Genomic DNA, 12,706 nt, shown 5'->3' on the forward strand with positions numbered 1-12,706 from the left:
GGAATCACCTGAGAATTCGTGCAGTCCATATAAATAGGAAATCATTGTTACAACTTTAAAGGCTCTGGAGATTTGGTCAGAACCGGTTTTAATTTCGGGTAATGTGTTTATTGTGCATTTTTCATTTCTTTAGCAGCAAGATTAATTTTCAGTGCTGTGTAACACATTGTATCATAATGTATGTTTTCATTATGATGGTTGCTGTCTTTTTCAGAATCATCCACTTCATGTAAGTGGCAGAGATAGGTGTCTGAACTACACAGAACTGATTTGTCATGCTGAGTATCAGCCCCTGTGTTTTAGGTAGCGATAGTAACCTATAAGGAGCGTTGTTCAGGACCTCTGAAATGGTTTTAGCAAAAAGAAAGGGAGCGTCTGCCAAGACGAAAAGCTGCCTTCTCCTTTTGTGCTGAACCATAGCCATCCATTTTTTGTTAAAACCTTCGACATGTACTTTCACTGAATAGCCTAAGCCAAGCGTATCTACATGGCTTTCCTTGTAAATGCTACAGTAATAGCCTGTCTGTCCAAGAGCCTTAACAAAAGTTAAGACATTTGCCTAAGTGAAAGCTGCCCCACGTCATAGTCAGCACTCAGCAGCTTGCAAAAATAAACTTCCTTTCAAAACCCTCATGAGCCTTAACCACAGAATAACAGAGTATAAGCAAGAGGTGTTACACGGGTTTGTCATGTCTCAGTTAGCACATTCACACACTGGGCTGACTGCTGCTCATGAAGGATCAGATTCAGAGATACTGAGAAAGACAGATTTCCCTTTGGTTACCTCAAAGGAAGGACCCAGCATTTAGCCCTTAAATTACTGACAAGGCACATATGTTCTGGGGATTAGGTTTGGGGTATTTTTTCCTCTTGTCTCAAGTATTCAGTGCTTTACACTGCTGCCAGAAGGTGGAAGGATGCATCTGTTATAAAACTCTGCTAGATGTCCTCAGCTATTGTGACAAGGGTGAGAGGAGGAAAAGAACTATGTGACACCACAGGCCCGCTGGACTGACCTGCTGGATAACACCATGTCACCTCTTTGGGGTCATGTGATGTCAGGTCTGGTGAGATTCTGATACAGAGACAACAAAAACGTTCATCGATTTCTGCTCTGCACTGCTCATAATCCCCTGCTGAATTTCAAGCTAGTGTAGAAATCCCACTGATTTTCAGATGGGTTGTTTTAATTAACAACCCTTCATTTCCCGTGCTGCAGCATTAGAAGTAACTGGAGGGTTCCAATATTAACAAGAGAAAATTCCTTTTTTTCATCCCATACAGAAGTGTTTTGCAGAAGTGCTGCTCTGGCTCTTCACCCAGCAGCCTTGCACATCTTTCCCCCTCCATCCCCTCTCCACTGAGTCAGCACAAATACAGGGCTGGTGCAATGTGACTGCTGTGCTTCTGGAGTGGGAGGGAGCTGGGTAGGTGCAAGCACCCCATATTTTGTCTTATCTGTGCATCATTTGTCTGCCCTTCTGCCTCCTCCTATTCTCTATCCCTTCCAGTGATGTTTTGCAGTACTCCATTACTTCACCTTTTGCCAGTGACTGAGTTCATTTAGGACATAGGGAAAGCAGTCCCAGTGAGTGCAATTTTGGATTGTTTTGCAAAGGGCTGGGTTTAAGAACAGTGGCTGGTATGTACTTGGTTTTTTTTATGAGAACATGGTTGAATTTTGATTGGGTTAATGAAATACCAGGCAGGAATTTTTGATTTAGAATTCTAAGTCAATATACATGATGGTCTGTATTTTCTAAGTATGTGAACTTCAATCAAAAGGCAGATTAAAAATTGATGGTTGCTATAGTATCCTTTTCTTGAGTCCTGACCTTGTAAAAAAGCCAAAAATAGCTGTAGAACATAATATTCTTGGAACAAACCCTAAACCTATTTTGTCTTCTTCAAGAAGGCTTTCCAACAAAGAGTTTGACTTTCTTTTGGTCTGACTTTTCCCCCTTTTTGAACGTGTTAAAAAAAAAAAAATCATCCTGCTTTTACAACTATGTGTTTTGCAATACACGTGATATATTCAGTGACTGGAAATAAATTGTTTCATCAAATATATATGGTTCTCTACTGAGCTCAACAGACTTCTGAGTACTGGCTAGTTCTGAGGGACTTGAATTGAATTTACATTTACGTTGATAGTTAGAGAGCCTAAAAATATCCCCAAAAGTGCACTGCAGTGATAACTAGGGCCACTGGGGGATGCTACTGCTTAAGGGTTACAGCCTGCATTCGTCGCCAGTCGTCACCCTGGTTATGGGGGGTCCCTTGGGGATTCGTGCGTGGCTGGCAGATTTTTGAACCTACAGACAGTACTAATTCAGTGACCAAAGTTCAATGTCTTAATCATAAACCATCAGTTGTAAACATAAATCTTACCTCTGGGATCACCCGAGAGGGAGAGAAAAATGTCAAGGTGGAGAAAGCAATTTAAAGAAAGAATGAAACAAAGAACAGAAGGAATTAAATCTTCCTTATTCACTTTGCTGGGGTTTTAGGAAATGCCCATGGCATTTATTGTTTAGAGAAAAATGTGTCACAAGAAGAGGAAAACCCAGTATAAATATGAAAGTATATTGTCTCTGGTTAATTATAGGTAATTCTTCCAAAAGACAGATGTTTGTAGCAATATTTGCACCATTTTTGGCTTCAGTGTACCTGTTTTGTCGATACGCAGGGAGAATGTTTGTCACTGGGCTGATATGTTTAGGAATCCATTGAAACACTTCAGCAGCCCACTTCTGTCTTCCGTTCCTCCCCTCCAATCTCAACAGCCTTTTCCAAAAAACAGAAAGAAAGGTTTTACATCTGAAGTCTGGTGCCTAAGTTATCCATGACCTGATCAATCCCTTTCCCATGTAGGAAATGGATTTTCTGTTTTGCTGGTTGCTTGTTGCATACGTCTGCATAGCAGCATCACCTTCAATTCTTTGGTTCTTTCCTAGTTGTTTTTCTTGTATCTTTCCATCACATCCATGAGTTGTCCCCCAAAGTGATACTGACCTGCATAATCCTCAATGACTTCCATAAACTCACACTCCCATAAGTGCTCCACCTTCTATCTGTCTTCATTTTCATGTATTGTGTGTATGGGTAGAAATTCTTACTATTCTCTCCAGTCATGCCAGCTGTTTTGTGGGTATAATTTTGATGTTACTGGCTTGTCCAATATACTCTATCACACATGAGTAGAAGTTCAGCAACAGCAGTGTTAATTTGCAGTACCTCCTTCAGTGTATACCACATTTCTTAAATAGGCTAAATTTTCTTAAATAGCTTCATTGCTGCAAGATTTTTTTTTTGTCAGTGTATGTGCAGTAGCTCTGTATTTATATTCTGGTGCTTACTATCTTCAGTTTGAGCTTCTAGTTTCAGGTTCAGTTTCTAGTTTCACCTTACGCTTATGCCAAGAGCTATTTCAATTTGAATTTTACAGATAGTGATCTTCTAGTGATGTTAGTGAACTAAATCACTATGTTTCCCAGAGCAGCATTTTTCTCTGACACAACAAGTGTTGATTTCTCAGTCTCTCACATAGCATTTCCAGGTAGTTTTAGATGATTCTTGAAAGATCTGTGTTCTTTGCAATGATAACTTCATCTGCAGTGAATCTTTTTCTTTTTTCTTTTTTTTTTTTTTTTCACAGTGGGATCTCTTTTGGATTAAGATGTTAGACCATTCAGGGGCTCATGCTTTATCTCAATTAAGGATTTCAGTCCTAGTCATCTGCCTACCAGAACCAAAAGACTCAGTTTGGTTCTGATGTTCTTGGTTTGTTTGTTTTTCTTTTTTACTTAAGCAGTAATAGTTGGTATCCTTGTCTTGTAATCAGGGCATCCTTTCTTCTTTTTTTTGTACGTTCATGCTTGGAATTTACAAAGTAAGGACTTATGCAGCCCTTACCTGAGCTCTTTTCATTAGTCTGCCTGCTATTACACACTAATTAAAGGACACACATGAAAAAATATAAGCGAGTATATGCACGAGCAGACATTACAAAGACTTGCGTGCTGTGAAAAAAATGCGACACAGTTACTCAGTTGGAATGGTTTTGAGAACAGTTTTGGGGAATTCACAGTGTCTGTATGAATTTTGCTGAGAAGAAAAGGGTGGAAGAATTGATGGCATACAGATTCTAAACAAGGGTTTGGTTAGAACCTAAACATAAATGGGGTTGGGAAGTGATTTCAAGTGATTTCAAGTGTTAAAAAATAGAGACGTGGAACATCTATGGAGTTTTGGATTCCTTTGACAGAAACTGAACATTGCTTTGCAAAAGCTATTTTAATGTCAGAAATCATGGTGAAAGGGAAAAAAGGGGAGGAGAATCATTAAAAAAGACAGATAAATTACAATTTTATCTCTGATGAAAGAGAAAAAAGAGGGGGCATGAAGGAAATAGGTGCAGAGAAGCTATAAGCAACAATGCATTCTCTGAGGGGAGAATTGGGAAGAGTCTGATTTTAGTCAGAAAATACCTATTTCTTTGTTTGAATAAATTGTCAATTTGACTTGAGGAAGCAGAGAGAGGAGACTTGGCAGTACTTCCAAGGAGGAGATCAATTAAGAGTTTCTCATGATAGAGATGCAAACAGTGGTGAAAAAGTAAAATTGTGGTATTTAAGCTAGAAACCAGTCTAAGAGATGTTAGAGATAAAGGCTGAAGAAGACGAAGAGGCAGTATTTTTTTTCTACTGAAAAATCAGAAAAGTTACTGGAAAGGAAAACCATAATCATGAGGAAGAGAACAGGAAAGGAGCAGCAGAAAGGATAAGGAGAGCAAAGAAATTTCAGAATGTAGTTTGTTTAAAGGATGAATCAATGCAAATGGCCAGGGAGAGTGAGTGATTGAAAGATGGTGCTTTGAAGAGGAGTGTGCAGAGCCTGAAAATCGAAGGAGGTATTGTCAAACAAGAACCATGCCAACGAATTACTAAGTTCCTAGTGAGGTGATCCATCCAGCACAGAATCCAAAGAATGAAGATCACAGAGGTTCTGTAGAAAAATAGGTGATGCTGAGTAAAGCTGAAATTTCACAGGCTGATATTTACAGGAAAAGGCAGAGAAAAAGAAGAGCATGAAGATGAGAGGAAAATGTAAGTTACTGCAGTGAGAAAATCCTAGAGACCACATATTTACTGATGTGATGGTAGACTACAAGCTCACCAGCACTTGAATTTGCCAGTTATTGAGTAAAATGGCTAAAATGTAGTGGATGGTGTAATTAGGAATGCTTTACTTGGATATACCTGAAAACCAGGAATATCCTATTTTCTGTGTTACTAAGCTTGTGCATAACCTTACCTTGGTTAACAGGTTCATGCATACTCCTGTCCACCATATCGAATCTCTGTGAATGATATTTCACTTGACCTGGTCAAGGTTTGTTAATCAGTTTTCCTTAACCATATAAAACCAGAAAATCCAGTCTTTCTATACAAGGAACATTGGAGGTATCAAAATTTATTCTAAATTATCTAATCCTGGTATGAGAAACAACACAGCCACATTAGGATAGCACTGTGCTTGATATAATTCACAGTAGAATTGTGCCACAAGGAAATGCTGAGAATACTGACTGCTATGCAAACCCTAGTTGTGCTACCTCATAAATACAACAGTTTCTGGCCTTCAGTAATTTAGTCAATGCCTAATCTTTTTCTTACTTATCTGGACAACATCTAATACTGGATTATGCAATTTCAAGTGAAAGAGCTGATGTTGTGTTGACCTTCTTGTCAACTGTAAAACCTTCCTGCATGTATTCCCTTCACTGCCACAAAAGATACTGCTTCCTTTCTTTCCACTCTGGTTTTCTATTAGAAATTCTATCTGCTTTAAGCCAGAATCCCAACTACTGTCTGTTGGTATCTAACCCTGAGATGTTTTTCAGCCTTCAGGTAAACCAGTTCCATTGTTAAGGAGGTGATTCAGTGCTTCTCCTCTCTTCTTCTGTTCCCCTGAGTATACTGGAACCTCTTTTCTCAGGTTTGGTTTGTCATTTTATCATCAGGCAAGACACAGAAGCCTGAATCAGCTTTAGCAATGTGACTTTGAAGATGAAAGTAGGAAGGAAGAAACAAAAACCAAATGATTTTGGGTAGAGAGCAGAACAAAGATGGTAACTGATTACAAATGCTGTAAGGCTAAAAAAAGGCAGGCTGTAGTGCTGCTAAGGAAAAACGTTCACAGAAACAGCAAGAGGCTGCCCAAAGGGCCATGAAAACTGATGAAAGTGAGAGCAAGATAAATAAATCAAAGAGGAAAAAACCACCCTCAGAAAATAGTGCGTGTCCACTGATTAATAATAAAAATTATGTATTTTGCAACCAAAATAAAGTCATCTTTGAGGAATGCAATGCACACATGTCCAGTAAAGGAACAGTATGGGTACAGGATATAGGCAACCAAAGAACAGTTACAAGAAGCCTAGAAATATCAAAATTAGGGCAAAAAAGCCTTTCTTTTAACTCCTCCTCATCATCACAAAAAATAAAAAAGGGAGAGTGCAAGAAAAATGGATGCTGCCACAGTTGCAAACACTCTCCTAAGAGGAAAATCAGCATTCTCTAGCTATGCAGTGTGCTCTTAGACGATACGGTTCATGGGCTGCCAGAAGTGAAGATAAAGTTCTGGAATGAAAGTGTTTTCATTATAGCCACATCATGAATTCATTTCCATGTTAATTCAGGTACGTTGAGTGATGCACACCAAGGATTTATTATACTTTTAAGACTGGCCAGCCTTTCAGAAGCCTTCTGAAAACTGGCAAAAGTGACAGCCAACAAGTAGAAGCATCCTGAACCAGGTCTTTCTGCTTGAATCACTGTTGGCGAAATAGAAAAGAGAAAGAGAAAGGAAAATATTTTCATGCAATAGTGTGCTTGGCAGACTTTGAAAAGTGGAATTAGATCCTACATTGCTACAAAAAAAAAGTCTCAGTATATACAGTCATAAAAAGGAAAAATATTTAGGAGATTAATTTTCTCAACACAAGGGGAATTTGCAAGATTTACCAAAGCATTTTGTGAAGTACTTCACTTTAGACAGTGGCACAAATTATATGTTGTGAAAATGTTTATATATATACGACTATCAACCTTGCTTAAGAAGAATGGGAAATTGCTGCATGTTGTAGTTTGAGATATTCTGAAACACAGACATTGTGTCCTATGAAATACAACACGACTTCTCAATTCTTACCAAAAAATCACAGAGTAACTTATTACCAGGGGAATGCCCTACTAATTAGTTGCTTGCTCTCATAACAATAGCTAAAGATAAGTTATCTTGGATATTTGTCTCCATACCACACCAGCATAAGGTCTTTTATTTTTCAAGGGATTTCAAAATGCCTCACCAAGTTGGGCAATATTATCTCTACCAATTCAACATCTCAGAATTTTGAGATGAAAAACAGGCTTACATGCTTACAGTAAGATAACATCCTGAATGCATACTCAATCTTTATCTGTTGCTACCTGTCTGGATTTAGTTCATCTGTGTATTGTCTTGCTTTGCAGTTCGAATGAGCTCCACCAATGCTGGACGTTTATCAAGAGATGCTATCAAATTGTGTTGGGTTTCTTGTGCCAGTAGAGAAAAAAACAGAATTGGAGGGGGTGGGAAGTGTGGGTGACAGGTCTTTTCCATGTGACAGAGGATCAACATTAATCAGTGACACAAAAGTATATTGACTTCAACTAAAATTGTTAATTTTATTAAGCACCCCATGCTTTCAACCCCCTGTCTTGCTCTGAGAGCAGCACAGTCCTGGGGAAGTACTCCTGACTTCTGATACCTTGAGGAGAACAGAAAACTACAGTGGTTAATCTATGATGTGTTAAACTGTGTCCATCAAAGAACAAGCAACTCCAGATATTGCAGGGGCACAGGACTTCTCCCATCTTGTTTGCAGTGGTGAGGACTGTCACTGTTCTTGATCTTTGCATTTGAAAAACACCAGGGGAGAGCATTGACTGCATCCAGTGACCCTAAAAAAAAACCCACAGCAAGTTGCACTCAGACCCTTCTAAGATAAACAAGAGAAGAGTGACAACAGTTTTTCATAAATTAAAAGGACACATCTCAATGGAAATCAGTCATGTCTTGTGGATCCCAATTTCACTGTGGCACTCAGCAACATACAGTTCAGTGGGGGTCAGTCTCTTCTGAAAAGCACTTCACTGGGGGTCAGTCTCTTCTCCCAGGTAACAAGCGGCAGGATGAGAGGTACTGGTGAACCAGGGGAGGTTTAGACTGGATATTGGGAAAAATTTCTTGACTGAAAGGGTGGTCAGGCATTGGAATAGGCTGCCCAGGGAAGTAATGGAATCACCATCCCTGGAAGTATTCAAAAGGTGTACGGGTGTGGCACTTGTAGATATGGTTTATTGGACAGCACCATAGTGCTGAGTTAACAGTTGGACTCAATGATCTTAGAGGTCTTTTCCAACTTTTATGATTCTCAGATTCATTGTTGATGATAATGGTGTGATGTACATGATGGGGGATCAGTCTGCCTAGAGAGCGAATTACTAAGTTTTCTTCTATAAAATCTACTTCAAAGGTCAGAACTGGATAAATATTTACCAGGTTGAATGAGGAAAAAATTTACTTACAATTTTTCTGCTATTCACCCCAAAAAGCTATCCCTTCCTTTTTATGTCCTGTATTTAATCATCAAACAAGATAAAGTTCTTGACTGTTCTGAGCTAATAGAACTTAGTTTACATCAAGTAAGGATGCAAAGGATTTTCCATGAAACTTCACCTTTCTCCCAAGCACAAATGCAGATATTCATAAGGTATGTTCACACTTGCATATACTGATATGAGTTCCTCTTGCTGTCACTGCTTCCTAACCAGGTAAATTCACAATTAATTGGGTGCTGATATCTTTAGAAAGTTGTGTTGTATTTTACTTCACTTTTTCAGTTAATACTGGTTTTTATATATTAGTTCCTGTCTTTGCAGTCATTTTACCAACATGTCTTTGTAATGGATTCAAGCATATATATGCATGCTTAAGCCATCCAAGTTGCATTCCAGTAAACAGCACACTCCTTTGGCCCTTTCTGCACACTCCTCAGGTGGCTCATCCCTGGCTCTCAGGGCTACCCTTTGGCAAATTTCTGCTTACTTTTGTTTAAGTGAGGTTGACAAAGGTAATTTGATTTCCAGGGTCTTTGGCAGTGCTAGTGACAGCAATGGCTTATACAGAGATACCTTAGCCTGTTCCTGAAACAGAGTTAGTGTGTTGGATTCAAGGCCATAACACTACCCCAACTTGTGATTAAGTGCTTAGTGAGTTCCATTTCCTTATAAGAACATGTGTAAGAACCCAAGAATGTATGCCACAAGTGAACTGAGCATTAATCTGTCAGCAGCTTAAGTGTGTTTGGGATAGTGCAATGGAAATATGTGGTATAGTGACACAGTGTTTGTTCTCTGCGAAGCACTTAAGAGCAGATGGAACCTGTAAAACAGATTGATTTGTGAAAGTGTGCAGCTTCTATCAGATTTGCTTGATGCTTACTTGTTTTAACCCAAATAAACACAGGCCACATGTGCTTGAATTTTCAGTAAGGTGGTGGTAGCTACATGTGGGGAACCCAACATTAATAAGTGCACAGAAACTCATCAGGAAGGGACTTCTGTTTAAGAGGCGTGCTTCTTCTCTAAAATAATGAGATGGGTAAAAATTACCGTATCATTGAGGATATATCCTAAGGAACTGAAAAAAAAAAGATTAAGGATTCTACAACAACATAAAGAATACGATGCTGGAGTCTCATTACAGTTAAATGGAAAATTAAGTCCATAGCAGGCATGTCTTAAAATTCTAGTATAAATCAATAGCATCTATAAAAATGAGGTAGGGTTGTATGGAAATTACATAAAAATCTGTAACATTTTTTATTTGAATGTTAAGCATCCTATAGAGCTGTTGAAGCACACTGTAAAACTCTGCAGACAATGGTTGTGGTTGCAAGCTGAATTCCACTAAGGTATGTATGTAAGGAAAGCATTACATTTGCATCCTTAAAGGTGACTTTTTGGTCTCTTCCACTTGTTAATCTGAAGAAATAATAAATCCTACATCAAGATCTGGATAACTCTTATTTGTGTAAAGCTTCACCACTACTTTAAGGATAATGAGTTGTGTGCCGTTGCAGCAGTGACAATTTAGCTTTTATCTTTTGGAATTTGGACCAAGTTGAACCTTGGCATGGAATTTGCAGATAGCCTACATTGACATTTATCCTTTTGTTTTATACTGAATTAAATCAGTTTAATGAGTGAATCAAAAGAAAGGCTAGATTTTCAGAAGCTTGGGGTTTTTTCATTTTTTGAAAGCAAGCATATCAATGAGTCTCCCAAAATTAAAAAGAGTATGTGGATTTCTGCCATCTTGCCTTCTGTATAGTGCAGAATTTCTGTACCTGTAGCACAGATCTTGTTTCAGCTGATTGCGAGAAATTTGCCTGGGGTGAACAGAGTAAGAAATAATATTAAAAATGTGTCTCTGGAAATATAATTCTACTCTTGTGAATTGTGTGTGCTGCAGTCTTCAGTTAACTTTAAAACTACATTTTATATGTTCTTCAGGGTACAGTATATAATATTCTATTAAGCTATTTTGCATGTGGTGTTGCTAAGACACATCCTTAGCATGATTTTGAAAGGCTCAATAAATGTCATACCTCTTCAAACCTAAGGGAATCTTGACTATGCAAAATATGGCAAAATGTGTATAGATGCACAAAAAAACACAGACCCCAACCCTCAGTTGTTGCCACAGCAATCGTGTGTCATGCATATTCTTTCTACCCAGAGCACTGGAGAGCAGAACAGCAAGGTTCAGGGACATGCCATAAAAGAAAGATTGTCCCAGTAAGAGGTCCGTTTTTCAGCAACCACTTAGAAATTAAAGGCATTTCGGTGTCAGTGAGGCTTCTATGATTGTGTTATCTGTGTGTGTACCTTTGCTTGTTAGTGCTACCTAGCAACTTGCATTAAGACAGACATGTCAAGCATATGAGGTTCCTACAAGCCAGTAGAAAATAGGAGGTCACATACAGAGTGCCTGTAAAGAGAGAAGATGTTTAAGCTCATGTTTGAATGTATTAGTAGACACCAAAATGTCCACATAGCAAAAAAAAGTTTTAATATCCTGGTGGAGGGGGGAAAGCTCCACACCCTTATTGTAGCATAAAACAACCATGAGTCACAATGAGTTTGGTAAATTTAGGTGCTCCTACAACTAGTTGAAAGCCGTCATTCTGCTGCTCACCTCAGTGGCACAGCTATAGGCAGAAGCTAAACCTGTCTCACCCTTATTGAGGAAAGGGAGAAGGTACAAAGGACATGAAAGAAAGCCATAAACAGCAGCCTATATATTTCTTTATTCTGAGGCTCGTATTTTCTCTTAGAAATGATGTCATCAGAGCTCAACATCTGCATTTTACACACATGATATTGCATCTCAATGAATGCTTTAGATTAACAGAATTTACATAGAATCAGTGAAAACACTTGCTTTCCTGTCTGCTTTTTGTGCTATGGAATTGTGGATTTGGTATGTTTTAATTATTTTTGTTTTATTTTTAATGTATGGAGAAAAAAAATACCATTATAAAAATGGGTAAAAGTTTTAAAAACAAGGAAAATCTTAAATTGTGTCTGCAGTTTCAGTATTACTTGAAGATGATGTGGAAAAAAGTCATTGCATACACAGCAGTTCTTAGTACACTGCCTGGACGAGGTTGAGAGGTTTTGTTGAGTCTGCATTCTTTCTTATGTCAAAGTCAACACAGTCTTTGGCTAATGTTTTTGGGAAAAGTTCAAAGCCATCAGGTGGAATACTTGGCACTGTTGTAGTTATTGGCAAAGTTCTCTTGGCTTCCTTAAGGCTTGAATTTCATCTCTTGTGCTGGTTCTAGATCAGTCAGCTATAGGTGGCTTATGGATGAGTCATACAGAAGAGTCCCCAGTATTTTCAGAGCTGTCAAAACTCGCATGCCAGGTAGGAAACTTGGTCTTCTGACCTCTCCTTTTACTCCCCACCCCTGGTAGGGTGGCTGTTGTTTATCTTCTCTGTATCTGTCACACCTGACAAAAAGGATCTCTGGGAAAAGTTAGCTGGAATAATTTATCTCTAGGTAATTGGTTATCCAGAAGCAATGCTGCAACAGGTCCTCCTCTTTTGTGTGCCTGGAAGTGCAGTCAGTCACACGCTCATGCACTTGTCATCCAGGGCATGAATCTCGTGTGTGTGGTTCCTGCAGTGTGTTACTCTTCCTCAGATCTCTATGGAAAAGTGAACTTTCATAAATTCAAGACCTAACTCCTTTCACATACATAATTTTTAAATTAGAAAACTTCTCTGTAAGTAAGAGAGCTGCACTTGCGACTTTTGTTCACTGCAGGAGTTTTTGTTACAATATGTTGACAGATGTTTCTATTTCTCCCTGAGTTCAATGACCCTGCTCTTTAATTTTAGCGTAGCCATGTTTTGCAATTTTACCCTATTCTCAATAGTTGAAGATACCTGCTTTTCACAGCCTGATGGAGATTACAAATTTAATCATTCGATTTATCATGTAACCCAGAAAAGCAGTTACTTAGAAAGCAGAGAAGATTTTGTGAGCCATCATTATAACACTCTTTGCTGTGTAATGCACCTTCTTATG

The 12,706-nt window shown here is 38.6% G+C and overlaps 1 protein-coding gene across 8 annotated transcripts in view; it reads left to right on the forward strand.

Moving 5' to 3' along the window:
* The window catches only part of SMYD3 (SET and MYND domain containing 3), a 397,555-nt gene that overhangs the window by 352,737 nt on the left and 32,112 nt on the right, over window positions 1-12,706 (forward strand). The gene's annotated exons all lie outside the window — the stretch shown is intronic.

Source organism: Corvus moneduloides, chromosome 3, assembly GCF_009650955.1.
Source record: "Corvus moneduloides isolate bCorMon1 chromosome 3, bCorMon1.pri, whole genome shotgun sequence".
Taxonomy (NCBI): domain Eukaryota; kingdom Metazoa; phylum Chordata; class Aves; order Passeriformes; family Corvidae; genus Corvus; species Corvus moneduloides.